Source organism: Falco rusticolus, chromosome 1 (assembly GCF_015220075.1).
Source record: "Falco rusticolus isolate bFalRus1 chromosome 1, bFalRus1.pri, whole genome shotgun sequence".
NCBI lineage: Eukaryota > Metazoa > Chordata > Aves > Falconiformes > Falconidae > Falco > Falco rusticolus.
In genome coordinates, this window is record NC_051187.1 from 64,720,722 (window position 1) to 64,739,312 (window position 18,591).

Below are 18,591 nucleotides of genomic sequence, written 5' to 3' on the forward strand. Positions count from 1 at the left end.
CCAAAATCCATAATTTAACATTCATGAAAATGTGGGGATTTCATTCAAACTTGGCTTATTTTCAATAGCAACATCTACAGAGAAAGTAAAGTTTGAAAACTTTAATTTTCAAATGCTTAGAATTATCTGAGTAGAAACACCTTTAACAGACTATATGAGGGAGAAAGGACAGAGTTTATTCATGTTCTCATATCTGGGAAAAAGGGAGAAAAGGTAAAAATACAGTGAGGACAAAAATTTTGGCTGAGATCATAAAATTAAAAGAAAACTGAGAAAATCATAGGCAGTGAAAAAAGCTCTCAGATGTAAACAAGAAATAAAATTAAATATACAAGAATGAGAAAACATTTCTAAATCAAGGCTTAAAGAGAGGGAAGTTGTTAAGAGAGGATCTCATGGCTGTCTGATGGCTCAGGGGTGATGATTTTTTTCCTCAAATGTAACTACAATATGTGAAAAGATGTTAAGGAGTCAATAAGTAAATAAATAGCTGGACTAAAGGGTAGCGGATATATGGCTAGGGGAAAAAATAGTAAAATCAGGTGATTTAACACATTAGCAGAGTACTTTCAGTATAGCATTTAACTAAAGGTTGTTTTTTTTTCAGGGGGAAAAATATCATGTTAAACAGATAAATGAGATTAAGCAAACGTACTTCAACTAGGTACGCTTATCCCAGTGTATTCAGGAGAATGAAACCAATCGTACAGTTTATAGTTCTATGGATCTGGCGCTGCCAAGAAACCAAGTCTTAAAAGAAATCAGAAAAAGGAAAACATAACCCTGTCTCTACTCAGCTATCCTAGAGTACTTTAGAAGCTCTGAAAACTGAAGACTTTCCTGTTGGTATACGAGGAGTTGCTATGCTTTCCATCCACTTTGATAAATAAGTTTATCAGGCATGGGTTTTTTCTCCAGTAGGACTGGGTTACTTGTGGCGTTTTCCCCCCTCATTACTGGAATATTCTCCAGTATTTCATGAACACTGAAGCAAAATTCTCCATATGGAATAGGGGAATCATTCCACACTTGTGTTTGTTAGGACTGGAAATGCCATTTCAAGTATGTGCTATAACATTTACAGCACAATCAAGATTTATTAAAACTACTCCACAGAGCACTATTGTAAAGAATTTATGAACTGTAAAACTGCTATAAAGGTCACTTGAGATGCAAAAGTTTAATTTGGAGTATCATGTTATGGTGTAGTACTGCTAAACTTAATGCTTGTTTAAACAAATGGCTTGAGGATATTTGTCTCAGAATGTGGGGTTTATTAACTTCAGTAAAACAAGTTTATATTATCTTCTTTTCCTACTTAGCTTTGATTCTTAAAGGATTGTTCACCTTTCAAAGTCCACTAATCCTTCACTTTGCTTCTATGAACATCAGTATAAAGGAGAACAACTAATTTTTTTAAAAAACTTTTATAGTGTTTAGTAGGACTGTGCATAGTTTTATGGTTGATCGTTATTTTGAGGTTTATAATTCCATTCCATGACATTTGTTTTCTTTAATAAACAGCTGCAAAGATTTAGAAAATAATTAACTGTCATCTGGAAAAAAGAAAAATTTTCATAAATACTTAATAAAGTTCCAAAAACTAAAGTTAAAAAACAAATCATTGTTTGTGGATAATGATATAGAAATGCATGTGAATTCCACTGGATGGAGAGCAAATTCATTTGCTAAAAATGAATAATATTGATACAAGTTTCAAAGCAAATTTTCTTTTTCTTCCACCAACTACTATACTAATTCTGTAACCCATGACTGAATCAGTTATCACATCACATGGGTCAATCTTTGCGAACATGAAGAGCTCTATTTAAGTCCATAGTGAGCAGTACAAGATCAGAATTTAGACCTAACTTCTTTATTCTTGCTTGTATACTTAAAGGCAGGCAGAGAATGCCTTTTAAAATTCCAGGAAGCTGCATGTGCCAAAACCACTGCAAATCTGTAAATGAGCAACATACATTATTTGCCAGCAATAATTGTTTCCTGTTAAAATTGGCAAGGGTGATTAATTGCTTTCTCTTAGTATTTTATTGAGGATTTAGGAAGTTAACAGAGGGAAGCTGTAATTGGTAATCCCACCTACCCTAACAAATAACTAGAGCTGGTCCCTATGCAAGCAGTTGTGAAAACAAGTGATTTCAAGTAGCTTCATAAAAAAGCATAAAATTACTGCATGTAAAGATATTTGATACAGTTTGTCTTTCAACATATGGCTGTACAACATATAGGCCAATATATGTTAGGATCACACTCATGACAAAAATGACAACAACCAGCAACAATGTTACAAATAAGGTGTGTCTTTCAGAAAGTTGAAGAAAACTTGACATTTTGAGCTCATTTTTTCATGGAATTTGCACAGATTCTACCATGGCCTTTATCCACCAATGAATGAAGGTTTGTTTTCTAGTTCTCTTCAAGATAAAAATATTTTTGTTATGATATGACTCAGGCATATGGAAAAATATATCACCAGACTAAAGAGTGCTAAGTAGCAGACGTTTAAAACAAATTATAGTAAAACTTTCTAACATATAGCTTATACAAAATTAACTGCTGGGAACAGCAGAAAAAGCTGCTGCTTCACATTAACAAGTTTGCTGTTAGAACAGAACACCAGGAGAGAGCTTCTCTGAGATGCTCAGAAACAATTAAGACTGAATCAGAAAAGACATGCTAGAAGCAAGGGTTGGAGATGTGTACCTTTTCACATTACATGAGGAAAGAACTTCCTTCAATCCAAGCAACCAAAATGTTTCATGAACCAAGTAAAAAAATTTCATCAAAGAAATAAAACAAGCTGCTATATTAATATTTATTTTTTTTTACTCTAGGTTGGGGGCGTGTTGTGGTGGGTGGAGAGAAAGAAGACAACATAGGCTTGTAAAGCAGGGGTGAAGAAAGGATGTGAAAAAAGGGATGCTGCCCAAGATAGTTACACAGTGATTGCTAGAATGGACCTAGACCTGTGGTCAGCTTTGTTTCTCAGTGTTTCATTACAGGAAATCTAGTAATCTAAAATTCTCATGAGGAAGAGAAATATTATAACTTCTATTCCAGAAAAAGGAAGCATTTTAAACTTATCAAAAATATTGTTAATTTTAAAAATAGAAGAGAGCGCAGCTTGTGTTATTTACCATTAATTCTCTAGCAGTGTGAAGCTCTGATACTAGATGTGCATCCTCTCACTTTCAGTACAACAAATTGCCTGTGGTCTTCGATGTATTTCTTCAAGTGTTAAATTAACAAACCAGCTCCAGAAGCTGTCAGTGAGGAATGTTCCTGTGTGTTCATTTCCAGCATAAGACAACATTCACCCTGCAGATTCAGCAGTCTTCTTGGGTCAGATTTTCTGGGTTTGGCGGGGACCATATTAAAAATAAGTGTATTTACTACAAAAAGAGGGTTTGTTTGTTTGACTTTTTTATCTTGACATACCAAGTACAAATAAATAAGCATGTACTGCCATGAAATATTTAATCAGAGCCATAGGAAAAAGTAATTTCCTGAGGTCTCTGAGCAGATACTTTTAAATATATTCTGCCAACCCTTTGATAAAACTTTCATTTAAATTCCAAGTTACCCTAGGAAGCTATTTAAGGTTTTGAAGAGTATTATATATTTCAGGGGGGGAAACCAGCTTGTGCTTACTTATGAACTACATACTAAATTCTGCACACTAAGGTTGTATTTTTATGACTAAAAGACCTCACACATCCATTTCCTTATGTATCTGATGTTTTCCTGAAAAGCATAGTTTTATCCATCTGCACACTGACAAACATGCCTTCATGATACACGTACAAATTTTGTGCCGCTTTACTGTAGCATTTGTTCTACATGACTAGCCGTAAGTGTCTGTTAGACTTACCACAAAAGCAATCTAGAAGTAAATATTAACATTTAAGCTATTAGCCTAAGGAAAATGTGCACTTTTGCAAATAAGGAACCAGTACTTAAGATAAATCATCAAGACAAGTCATGCATTAAACATTTTAAATAGTACTGTGCATGTAGTATAGCATTGGGGTTTATCACGTAGTTTCATAGAAATGCGCAGAGGTCATACACTAAGTAGTTTACAGTGAGACTGTAACACAGACTAAGCACCGGCCCATTAAATGTTTTGAAGTGAAAATGGACAAGGCCAAATCAAGCAGATGATTTAGGGGAAATTTTGTGGATAGAATCCATGGAGATAATATTCTTTATGTAGGAGCCTCTTTTCCACAAGACCTGCCAAGCTCTTGCAGTACGGAAGTGAAAGACTCTTGGGATGTAACAGTGCCCATTGATAGGATTAGAAGGAGTTTGAAGGCAGAGACAGAAATTCACAGGATGCTAAGACAGTAACTGAGTAGGACGATAAAGAAGCACGAACTGAAGAAGTAGGACAGCATTAATTCATGAAAATAGGTTGCCAGTAGGAGGCTATGATCAACTAAGGGCAGCAGATTGAACAGGATGAGAATGCAAAAGAGACTACAGGACTTTTTGGAAACTGAGATCGTTAATGCCAGTAAGAGTGTTTATAGGTACTGCAGGAAGCCAGCACAAATAGGCTGAAGAGGAACTAGCAGTGAAGAAGCTAAGGCTGTGGAACCAATTACATTGAGAAAAGGTGATTGTTGAGGATAGATAGGAGGGAGGATGCTGGATGCAAGACAGAGATCTTGAATGGTTCTTTGAAAGTGTCTTCCCAGTATGTTGTGCTGTGTTGTTGAAGAGGAGGAAATGGATGCTGGTAAAAACTAAAGAGGAACAATGAGCAAAAGAGAAGCACTGGTACACTTTTAAATCTACTGTACTTTTGTATCTTCAGTAACAATGATGGACAGAAATCAATAAAATCAAGAACCACACGAAGAGCTTAAGGTGAATAATTACTCATAATTTTTCATAACAGAGGAAACAAAGTGTAGCCAAAGAAATTATTAGGTACTGGGTTTAAAAAAAACTGGAGGTACTTCTCACATTGCAAATAATGCAGAATTTTCTGATCCCCACAGGAAATTATGGAGGTCTCAAACATAAAGAGGTTCAGAAAATGTTCAGAGATATTCACAAAAGAAAGGTTTTTCAAGGTCTGTTAAATATAGTGATACAAATTACAGCTCTAGACTCCAGATCCAAGGGAACTGCCACAGCCTGTAAGGGAAGTTTTACCATGTTTCTGTGTTGTCATATGTTCTCCAGTATATGCTTTCAGTCACTGTAACAAACGGGACACTGAGTAATTGATTCATGTTTTCCCTCTATCTCTCATGTGCAAACACAAACACATACATACAGAGAGAGAGAGTGAGAGAGAAAGCAAGGCTTTCAAATCCTTAGGGGAAGATCAAAGTAATACCTGGAAGAATGCTGATTTACCTGTGTCGCATTCAGAAGAATACTAGATGATGCAGTGTGTAGAGCAACTTTTATGAAAAGTTCAGTTTGCATGGTTATCAAAAAATATTTTTTATTTTAAGAATGCAATCATTGCCAAAGATTTCCAAAGTGCAGAGTCTCAGATGCTGAGCCCTGTTGGATCTGTCACAGAGATCAAGATTCAGGTCTAAGAATAGGAGAATGGTGATAGTCTGTTCCAGGACAGTGAATACATGCTGCCTCACGTATGCAGGATGTGAATTCAGGCCAAGCAATAATCAAAAATGCACTGAACTTTCTAAATGAGCTCTTTATTTAGTCATTCACACTGAGGTACCTCTAAGCTACAGTGAAGTTCAGTGACTCTAAACTACTAATTTGTGTGTAAGATCACAGAAACCGTCAGGCAATCATAAGAATACCTTAGCAAACACATTCAGGTAAAAAATATAGTGAAATAGTATAGAAAGAATATTTGAAGCATTATAGAATCTTGTATCTATTCTAATTAAATTGTTCCAAATAGGAATTCCTTAAGAAGGAAGACTGCAGATAACGAGAGCTGGGAGAAAATCTGATGAGATGGGGACAAGTAGGTAATATCAAAGGAATTGAAGGTAGCTAGCCTCCAGCTACTGAAATCTGTAGGGAAAAGTCAGGTTGATAGATCATCTTTCACCAATGATACTGCGATATTTTTTTGATCAAAAAGAAACATTGTTCAATTCAATGTCCCCCACTCAGTACTTTCTTTCTCTCTCTTTTCACAAAAGCCACTGAATATGGTGAATATAATCCCTGAAAATCATCTATAAATTGTCTCAGCTAATTGCTGATGGAAGAGAGCTGTGGGTCAAAGAACAAGATAGAAGGATGGAGGGAATCCATGGCCTATGTCAGAACTCATTTATTTAAATAACCATGTGTAGAGGAAAGGTACACTTTTGCCAGCATTATTGCAGCTTTTTTATTTTTCAGCACAGAACTATGCTGAGTTTCTACAAAAAGCGGGCATTTGTAGGCTTTTGTTTCAACTCCTATTACAGCTGTGCCTAATAGGTGTAAAAAGGGTATTATTCTGTCTCCATTTTTATATTTTTAGTCTCAATAATTTTTGTTACTATTAATTATTTCTGACCAGTTTTGTTTTAATAGTTGATGCACATTATTAAGTGATTCAGCAAGAACCTCTTTTTCTTTGGGGAACATGTTTCACTAAAATAGACCCAGCTAACTGTCAGGCAAGATCAGAGAATTTATACCGTTATTAATCAATGTTATGGCCCACCACTTTAAATCCATTCCATGTATAGTGCCCTCAGAGCAAAACCAAGAGTATACACAACAAAAACACAATTTAAGAGAGACACATGTGATTCACAACAGCAACAAAAGAAGAACAACTAGGGTAATAAATACCTTACAGACACAGAAAGAACCATTTTCATGTTAAATTTTACATTAGATTCATAGAATCAAATATTGATGAGAGATTTTCCCATGAAAACATGCGATCAGCCTCAAGTTGGTCATTAAGGAAATATGTAACTTCTTTCATGTGTCTTTGGCTAAACAATATAATTTTATTTTTTTTTGTCACATAATATTATTTGTTCCTTACATTTCCCTATAGGAGTGTTGTCATGTTGTTTATATGCACACATATCACAATCTTCAGTTATATGTGCTCCATAATATTTGAAGTATATTCTCGTATTTTCAACCATCTGTGGTCATAAATAATTAGTCAATGAAAAAAATGTCTAAACATAGAAATAGGCTGCCCTACTCTGATAGTATCCACTTGGATGAATGTAATATTCCTGTATTATATACTGTTGCATTATACAAAGTAAGGTTTTAGACAATTTAATATGGGTTGTCATTTTAAGATAAAAATTATTTCTTTTTGGTGTACAACCTGTGCAAATGCTAGAACAGATCTGTTTAATTAATTTGCTTCTGAGTTAGGATCCATGAGAAAGCTTGTTGCCCTTACATAATGATCTTCTGTAATGTCCTTACATACATTGAGTGTAATGTATATTTTTGTTTCAAAACAAAATTCTGAATTTTCTCTTTCAGTGGATACATACAGCTTATTATTCAAAAGCAATGAACATAAAGAAATATTCTCAGACAAGTGCAAAAGGAGGCAAAGAGTAGTTACTTTTGCAAATTTGATATAATGTAATACTATAATGGTATAATAAAAAATATTCAACTAATTGAAAAATATACAACTGAAATGGAGTAACTTCTGCCTTCAATATAAGACCAAAGTATAAACTGATTTCTGTGTGTGTTTGTGTGTCTGAGTACACCGATAGAGGGAATAAATAATAGATGTGACCATTTGAGCATCCTTCAGTTTGTATCTTTCATAGATCTTTGTATGTACTTTAATTTCCAATGATTATTGACAAATCATGCTGTAATTACAGTAGATCTCTTTAATTACAGTGTGATTTGGTGTTTTTATCCACTCAGGCCTGACATACACTAATAAAATAAGTAAAGTTAACAAAGGAACACCTTTACTTCTATGTAATAAGTTTACAGTTTTTTAAATTCCATGTTCTTGAAATAGCCTTTGTTTGCCCAGACTGCTGGCTGAGCCCTTAGTCCACTATGGATTTCTTACTAAAATCCATCATTTGCTGACTGTTTTCTATCCCTGCTGTCCACTGTTTTATTTTTAAATTGCTTCTTCTTTCATACTCCATGTATCCACCTTTTCTACCTTCTAATTTGCCTGCATTCTTATTTATGATAGAAAAAATAAGCAACCTGAGAAATAAATGTTCCTCTGAGGAAAGAAAGCAATCTCAAATATTTTTTTCTCTACCTGTGTTATGCTTTAAGGGTGTTTTATTGATTCTTTAAGATTGAATATCCAATAACAGTAACAAAATCTATGTAAGATGCTGGTCTCTCTACCTGTCTCAGGATATGAACAACACTCCCTCCTTGGCCTTCTTCAGCTTACTCGGTAATTCAGCCTGGATTTTGCAAGTTTTGCTCCCATGAGTTAGCCTCATAGAAAAGAGACAAACCAAACAGTTTTCACCCAAACATCTAAATATCCATTTGCCTTCTTGTTTTTAAAATTAGCTGGAAAAATTTAATGATGCCCAATCAAGAACTCAGCTGTATATAAGTAAATTCACTGTGTAAGGAATACAAAGAAACAAGCCCAAAGTCAGTAGATTTACCCAGAATCTCTGAAGCAAAAAATCACACCGAGGAATTCAGGAAAAAAAGGGATCCTGACCCGAGGAATAGAATCCAATTTTCTACTGTTTTTTTTCTTTTTTTTCCCCAAATGGAATCCATGTTTATTCTTGAGCCAATAACTATAGATCTGAAATGTGCTCTGATCACTTACCTAGTCATGCACAAAGAGACAGAGACACAAAATAGGGTGGGCTCTATTCTTTTTCTTTGAGCTATGCAATGACTGCAGACTGAGATTACATTATAACTATTTTGTACAAAGTGAATGAAGAAAGTTTGAAGTTTGCAAACCCCAACATATTCAGCATAAGCAGAACCAGGTGGCAATTTTTCCTTTTTGGTTGGGTTGGTTTGGTTTCCTAACGAGAGTTTTCCCAAACTGAACACTTTATAGTTTTAATCTTGTGTCTGGAGAGACCCCAACATTTTTATAACAACAACAACAACAATAATAATAATAATAATAAACAATTTGAACTACAATAGATGTCCGTATATACTTCAGAGCTAGGCCATGAGTGAGGTAAAGATTGAGGGCAAGAATCCTAAAATTTGTTCGGTGGTGCTGAAATGAGTAACAGAAGGTCAGAAAAAAGCAGAAAGATGCAGAATGTCACTGCAGACATCTCCCATTTTCCTCTGACATTGCCATGACTCAGACCATAGAGACGGAAGCAGCAATGCCTCAAGTATTGTGCAATGAAGAGGAGTTTGTCTTTTATTTATTTATGCATTTTCCCCTTCAATTTCCCATTCTGGAGTTTGTTTAGCTGAAGACCATAAAATCTGTTGTTTTCTTACAAGCACAAGAGCAAACAGACGTATGTTGTGAAAAGCCTTTTCTAGCAAATATAGACACAGAGCTGCTCTGAAATGTACAAAACTTAAGTATCAATATTGATGCATCCAGAATATGACATAAATTTGCCATATAGCTAAGAGTCAGATATTGCAGTTCTTAGAGAAATAAGACTCCCATTCACACCCACAGAGTTTTGCTTGTGGTCATTATGCAGGATCAGACTCTAAATCACAGTGCAGCTGTCAGACTAAGCCAGAAACACTTTCAATACACCACCTCTTGCTCACTGTATTTCAAAACCAGTGGGTCTCACCCATCTGCTCTTTAACAGTTTTTAAAATAAATGCAAACTTAACTAATTGAGACATCTGTGTCCTTCCATCTCCAGAATTAAGTAACAGCATATGAATATGACATAATACTCAATGAGTTTCCTTAATAAGCAGCTTTTGCAACCTTTCTAGATAAAACAGTGCAAGAAACTTATTTCAAAATTAATCTCCTGACGGTGTTTTTAAGTATTTTAGCAGAGTTTAAATGATAAAAACCACTTTGTTTATTTCTGCTTTTTCCTGTTCATACTGTGTATCTTTTTTAGTGTGACTTTTGTCTTGCAAATATAATTGAAGGAAGTGAAAGTATAATTGAATTAGTAAAGAGAAAAACTAAGCACTAGGAACAATTAAAAAAAAAATAAAAGAGATTACATTAAACAATACTTATGATGACATGTTTACTCATACAGCCAAGCACTTACAGAGCAGTACATTAGGATCTTACAATGACATACTGGGGCACAGATAATTTTCAGAGATGAGGAGCTTTAAGGTAGATAGAGAGAAACTTGTAAGCAAGAGATTTAAGAGCACAAACGTCTGTCAGAGAGGTGAAAAGAGAACAATCTAACAGTAGAAACACAGGTCAAAGATCAGTTCCAAGCTGGAGAGAGTTGGGAGGGGAAGACTGAGGAGTGCTCAGCTCTGCCACATGGACAGTGAAAGGGCAGGGGGCAATAAGTGTCGGTGAAAGATGCTAAACAGGAATATCTGGGACATTTCAGAAAACCGAGCACATAAAGTTTTGTTGCTTTTTTTTTTTTTTTTTTTTAATGTACACCACAGTCTTTAAGCTATGGTTAATTGCTTATAAGAAGCCTCTTTGCATGCACAAATACTGAATATCCTGATGCTTAAGTAAATGTCTGATGCTATGGAGGGAATTAGGCAAGTTAGTAAAATTCTTAAAATTGTAGCTTTACCTGTGCAAAGAGAGAATGGTAAGAGCTTAAAAGATACCAAAATTATGACTAGATTTTTTTCCACTGTGAAAACTCACACTCATGAGAGCCAGGCAAAATTAATGTTTGTAATGATTTAATATTTAAAAAAAAAAGTGGAAAAAATAATGTTCTATACTGACCTTTAGGTCTAGTGCAGCTCAAAATAGAACTAGGGACTTCTCTGAAATTCACCATGAAAATCAAGGATCACCTGTAAAATAACTCTCAGCCACTACCTGTACCTCTGTTTAGCAAAGGAAATGGCATAGGAAAAGATTTTGTTCTAAGAAGAGTAAAGGAAACCATTGTCCATAGACAAGAAAGTAGACATGCTGCAGTATTTATAGTGTTTTCTACTATGTATGATATACAAACTAATCTTTGCAACTGTCTTCTAATGCGTATTAATGAATAGTTCACAAGATTTTAATTACATAGGCTAAATGTCAAGATTTTAAATAGAGAAATTAAATGTTTATGTAAGTTAATAATTTTGTGAACTTTATATACATGTGAAGCAAATAATCCAGATTTTTTAGGATAACTTAGTTTAAATTTAAAAGCTACACAAAAGTCTCCTTAGACATCTTTAATAGCCTGACCTAGTTATAAATAATTGCTGTTGACACAGGATTTACACATGTCCTTACACGCTGTCATTTTCTCAAATGCAAACAGGACACCTGCTGAGTATTAGCTTCAGGAAGCATGTCAAATATAAATCAGCAAGTAATTATTCCTACTATACATGGAACTTAACTCATCTTTAAAGCAGTCTTTCTAGGCATTCGTTATATATAAGGTGGAGAATAAAGATGAGACATCCATGTTACACATACAAAAGAAACCATTCCTTTTCAAGACGCATGGGTATTTTCAGCATCATAATGACAGCTTTTGATAGACTTTTTTTCTCATACAGTTTACGTTGAACAAGCTTATCCATATACCTTTAAAGAGTTTTCTATATTTCAAATTACGTAGAAGTACAGATTATTCTATCACAGAGCTTCCAAATAACTGTGATTTCTGATATTATAGCATGGGTTTGATTTCTTCCTTTTCAGAAACCAAATTTAACCCTGTCATATTCTAGGAATTATTCAAAGTACAGTAAGGACAGGCACAGTGGTGAATATTTGGAGAGAGAGAGCATGGACAGATTTGAAGGAAGAAGATGGAAGAACAAGTTGTCCAAGAAAAGATAAATATTTGCTGTGAAATAAATTTTGTATATGGCAAAAAGGGGGAAATATATGTATAATAATTGAAAACTTTAGGACTCTAACCGTGTAAAGTTAAACACAATCAGCACTTATGCAAGTTCTGGACATCAGTCAATACTCTGCTCTTACTGTCTTGCCAACAGAGTGGAAATTATGCTGTGAATTTAAAACCCTCCAAGACAGACGGTCACTGACTAAATTCTCCAGCCACCTGGAAATTCTGTGAAAAACACAAGGCAACCAGCAGCCAGCAGCATATACCTCCAGCTCCAACCCTGTTTGTAGGGACACTGTCCTATTCATAGGTATTAGATTTTCCCAAAGAATTTACTAGTCAGGATTATCAGCTGAAACTCATTTTCTGAATCCCAACCAGTTTGCTTAGGCTATCACTAGAAATATTGGGACTAAGGAACACAAGAGATTACAAAGTCATTTCAGTCATGATAGTTTTGACCCCGTAACTGGATAACTAAATCAGTCATCTGCAGATATTCAAGATTATTAGCTTAATAACAGCAGTGTTTTGGATAAAGATGATAATTTTTTTGTCTATCAGAACACAATGTCATCTTTCTTCATATAGACCCTGTGGTGCAGCAAGTGTGGTTAATGTAGGAACAATTGTCCTACTACAGGCATAATTATATATTGTGCTAAATTTAAACTTCTCATTAATGAAATGCTGCCAACGTCAAACTTGAACTCAATATGATCTGCAGCTCTGAAAATAATTGCTCTCTGATCAGTTTTATCAACTACAAACAAAAAAGTCGCACTGGTTATGCTATTTGAGGGGAGAGGGTAAGTAACCTTTTTTAAACAAAATGTACAGAGGTATGTGTACTTTAGTCTTGCTCCAGAAGCTATTTTTTTTAACTGTTTCTATTCAAATACTATAGCATTTACTGCTGAGCTTTTAATTACACTGATAGTGTAGTTCTCCAGCATGCAACTTTTTTAAAAAGAAGTCAAACAGCTAGGGGTGACTATAAGCCAAAAAAACCACAATGTACTCTGTTGGGAGCTACACGGGTAATTCCATTTGTGGAGGATTTTATTTGCATACTAACTCTAACTAAGAATGCATTGGAATGCTGAAATCAATCTTTCTGAGAAACGAATGGAAACTGCACTGTCTGGGAGGTAGAATTTTAGTTCTATCATTCCTCCTTCCTTTAGGAGATTTCTCAGGGATAAAATGTCATCAATTTAAAAAAAATGAAAAAAAATTAAATCAAATTCTCTTTCCCTTGCAGGACTTCATACTTCTTTGCACCTAATCATCTTTTCTTCCTCCCCCTCCCAAAATTTATATGTTTTTGAATTAACTTTAAGAACATTCAGTGATAATGTTACTGTGGTGACTGTCAGTTTTTCCGTCAGTGGTAAATTCTTTCCTTACCGATGGTTCTGTGACTAAATAATGTACCACTTCTTTAATATGAACTGCTACCACTAAAATCTACTTAACTTCAGGACTGCAAAATGGTGGGACCCCGACAGGTATTACATTTGTAAAATTAATTGTTGTTATTTAGGAACTTCATCTTTTTAAATTTCCTGTTTAAAAATCACTGCTGTGTCTTAATGTAATTTGCAGATAAAATGTTAGATAATAAACACCCTGTAGGCTCAGAATGAGTCTATGAGAGTGCTTCATCAGTGTTTGGACAGAGCCAAAGACCAGTTGCATTAACATTGTAAGTAAAGATTTACAGTTTTCAGGACCAATAGATTTTTGTTGTTTTCTTTTTTTTTTTCCCTCAAGTTAACACATTAATTAGAAATAACCTGCAATGGGTAAAATACAGTCTACACAACATACCTGGTTGGAGCCCCACCCCTGCAAAAAAAGATCACATTAGATTTTCTACATAAAACCTAAAGATACTGTTACTGCAACAACGTTATCTATGGACTTCAAGTTCAGGAGGTTCAGGCATGTTAGTCACTACTAAGTATTAATAATACAAAGAATGCTGGAGAGAGATCAAAACTGATACTCCACCTTTGACACTATTGCTTAGCAAATATGCCAAGAGTTTCTCCTACATCCTTTGCTACTTTTTGCTTTCTTCTGCTATGGCTGAAGTGTAGATTCTCATTCCTACTGTGTCGAGGTTAAACCCCAGCTGGCAGCTAAACACCAGGCAGCTACTCGCTCACCCCCCACCCCAGCGGGATGGAAGAGAGAACCAGAAGAGTCAAGTAAGAAAACTCATGGGCTGAGACACAGACAGTTTAAAAGGTAAAGCAAAAGCTGCGCACAAGAGCAAAGCAAAACAAGGAATTCATTCACAGCTTGCCATGGGCGGGCAGATGTTCAGCCATTCCCAGGAAAGCAGGGCTCCATCACACATAACGGTGACTTGGGAAGACAAACGCCATAATGCCAAACAATCCTGCCTTCCTTCTTCCCCCTGCAGCTTTTTATGCTAAGTATGTTGTCCTAAGTTATGGAATGTCCCTTTGGTCAGCTGGGGTCAGCTGTCCCAGCTGTGCCCCCTCCCAGCTCCTTGCGCCCCCCCAGCCTGCTCGCTGCTGGGGTGGGGTGAGGGGCAGAAAAGGCCTTGGCTCTGTGTCAGCACCGCTCTGCAGTAACCAAAACATCCCTGTGCTATCAGCACTGCTTTCACCACAAATCCAAAATGCAGCCCCATACCAGCTACTATGAAGCAAATTAGCTCTACCCCAGCCAAAACCAGCACATTCTGTCACTCACAACTAGCTCATTGAACCATTTCTGTGTTGTGAAATACCAAGCGTGTGAAGTTGTGTTAGTCACTCATATAACTGAAGATAACCCCTACGGACATACTAATCTGAAAGTGCCTATGCAGATATGCATGAATTAACTAGAGACGATGGGATAAGCTTGCCACAGACCAAATATCCTGCTCTGCAGAAGTTTTATTTTACAAATATAATCTGCCAGCTTTAAGGGTTTAATCCTACACATCAGAGGTGCTGAGCGTTGCTTGTGTAAGTACAAGATAAAAAAAGATAAGCTGCGAAGAGGGCACAGGCAAGCCTGCAGCTGCATTAGTGGGAAAGCACTGCTAAATAAATGTTAGCTTGTTCCCATCTAGTGACAGATGTTAAGGCTAAAGATGAGAAAGCAGAGTTTAGTCCGTGCTGACAGTTCGCAATGAGAGCCCACCTCTCTCCAGGCACACCAAGCACCCTCATATCCCCTGTGCTAACCAGAAACGAGCCCAGAAATCTGAATGACTTCTACTGTAACTTCTCAATATTTTGGTCCTTGTTCGGTGCTTACACACACCTGTGAAAAAAAATGATGCTGATGCTCACATCTCCTGCATTCCCTACTGCATACAGCACAAGGACTAAAATGAATATTTATCTTCTTATAATCTTTTATTTTCCTAAATTTATGCAGAGACATTTATACTGTGCAGTTCCTATATTTTGGCATTCCTACCAGTGTTTGTATTAAATCTGGCATGCTGGGTATCTGTTTAGCATTAAGCATGAATGCCTTCCTTTAAAAAGAATTTCTCTTTATTTTTTATGCTTATTTTTGAAAGAGCTCTCAAAAGCCCTAGGCCAAACAGCCATTTTTAATTTTCATGAATAAGGTATCTCAAATAGGGGATCCCAAGGCCCCCTGGCTGCTTTTGAATTCAGCATAAATGTTAGAAGAATTGAACTCTGCTCACAAAACACTGTCCAGTGGATGTTTCTTTGGGGGGGTAATCCTACAAATAGCATGAACAATTCTGCAAAATTTCTAGGTTGCTGTGTATGGGTGTGCAGCTGTATGTATATACATTTCACTTAATTCACATTACCAAGTCTTGTTCTTTTCCCCGCCATTTCATCTCACTCCAACTGTCATTTCAGTATAAAAATGTAAGCATTTGAACTCAATAAAATAAAATGAGATTACGAAGAACTTTTCTGTCACCAGATCGAGCACGTATTGAACATGACAGAAACATTCAAACCCATTAGAATGTGACTTAAATATTAAAATCTCTATTGTTCAGAACTTTACATTTGCAATTCTTCCCTTCTCTTTTATTCACAGTTCAGAAAGAGAAAGAAAGAAGGAAATGGAACAAACCATAAGAAGCAGGCACAAAGTAACTTGTTACCACAAAATATTTAGAGTTCAGGTTAGTAAAGAACAGCCATATTTCTGCTAAGACAAAAAGAAAGCAAAACACAATTTGCATTTCAAGAGTCAGTAAGCATACTTGTTTCTGCCGACTGAAAACAGTCTTCCCTCACAAACCTCTTCAGTGTGACAGAGTATAATCTCTCCTGAAATTTTTGCCACTAGCGTCTAATGACCACATCCTCACCAAGTTTCAGGTCTACTATACCGGCCTCCATTTTCTCAATATGTCATCTGTCTTTAACATGACATCCTTAAAATAGTATTCTTGGTGTTTCAATTCTGTCATAAGCAATTACTTTTTTCTCCCTATTCTATAAGATCACTGTCTAAAATATAAAGTCCATTAATTTCTCTTCTGCAAGCATTTCCCAGTGCCATGTTTGATACTCCCTAAGGAAATATATACTATACTATTATCTTCACAATTTTAAAGTTCCTGAATAAAAAGATAATAACATACCCCTTCTCCACTTCTTTGGACACTGTTAATAATCACCTTACAAATTCACTTCAAAGATAAATCTTATATGAACAAAGAAGTTTGAGATCAGATCTGATAGAAAATTGTTTTTCCAATCCACAGTGCTTTCTGTGAGTCTTTATTCTTAAATTTTTTTAGTCTTCCCAGCAGCAAAGAAAGGCTTATCCACTAAAGAACCATGAGCCCAGCCAAAGCTCAGAGGATGTAGAAAAGCCATGATCAAGTCCTGTTATCTAAAACATTTGTTGTAGGGTTAAAAATTGTGTCTTGCACAATTTAAGTGAATACCAAGTCCATCAAGTTCTGTTCTCATACTGGGCTCACATTTTCTATTGTGTGACAATATGGATGGTCATCTCCACCCTGGAGATAAGAAAAAATGTTTTCTTGATAGCTTTGTTGGAATGTACATGTTCCTTAAAAATACATAAAATGTTATTTTCTTTTTTGAATTGTTAGAATCAACTTCACAATTTCTGAACAATTGTATTAAACTGTTAAGCTTTTAGGACAAGAATAGTAAAACTGTCAAAGGAGGCAGGCATATTCAAAGTTTTAACCACATTACAGAAGAAACTCTTACAGTCAAAATGTTTTAACCACAGAATTTCCTTTGCAGAAAGTGTGCAACTTTTATTTCAATACCTTTTAATATGAAAAGTTACCTTCTAATTTGGGAATAAAATGATTATTCAGAAATTAGCTAAACTGACAAAAAAGGGGACTGAGGAAATGTACTGGTGGGGAACTACGAGCTGAGGAGTTCGGATCTGCCAGACTTAAAATTATTATTGTTGGAGGTTTTGACAAAATAGTTTTTATCTTTACTGTTTTTATCAGGTTTTCAATTTTCCAACTGAAGATAAAAATCTGTTCTTCCTTGGCATGATTAAAAAGCAGCAGAAATACAGTGGATGTAGTGTAAGAATGAGCTAGGACTCTTGACAAATAGTTACGATCTCAGTGGATGTTCTGCATACATTTATGACCGCTTAAATAGCAAAAGGAAAAAAGAGAGGAGACAGAGATAGCAAAGAATTTAGAGAGTTAAAAGGAAATAATTACATTTGAAGTGGTAAAAAATAAAAAGGTATAGCTAAGTTTTGAGAACAGAGAACCTCTGTTGTACCCTGACCAAGGAAATTCTAATTTCTCTGAGCTTGTAATAGAAATAAAGACTTCTAAGCCCAGGACCAAGCCACCTTTTCCTCTTCGATTGAATGTAATGTGAAGGCTGCATGCTGAATACAAATGCTAACCTGCTACAGATCATGCTGCCCAAGAAATATGAAGTTAGTTTGTGGAGTGCATCCGCCAGTTAACAATATTCCTGGAGCAGGGTATCATTAATCATCTGCATAAGTGCCCTTTCACAGCTGATGAAGATCAGGTCTGCCATTACTTGGCATCACAGGAGGCTCTGAAGGCTTGCACACTCTGGAAAAGTGAAACAGGTTAATCTGTTCAATAGAACCACCAGAAAACAAAATAATGTCTTTTGCTTATATCACACTTAAAATTGGGGTCAGATAGGCAATCTCTTTAGACTAGGTGGGGAATTCAACACCTATCAATGTAAGGGAAACAGAAGGATACAACCCATACAGTATCAAATAAGAATCAGTATCAAATAAGAATCTAACATAGATGCATCTTTAAAAGAGCAGTCATAATATCCCCTTTCTTTTTTGCTTGCATGCTGCTTTCTGGCTCCAGCATTCGACAGTACAAGAAGGAACAGCAAACTGCAAAAAAAGTGAGCTCACATTATTACATTATGTTTCACCATGAGAATCTTGTCTGAAGAACTGCTAGGACTTCGCTTCTACATATGGAATGAAGGAAAGAGATTCTCTAGTTTTAGGGAAATTTGGAATTTAGAGATGTCTATTTAGACTACATACACTTGAAAATGGACTTTTTAAAGCAAGCTTATTTCCCTAGAGTGAGAGTCTTTGGATATGTGCTGCAGTTGAAAGACTTGCTTGTTCCATATTTATCTTGTGAATGGTGGTGATTCTGAGT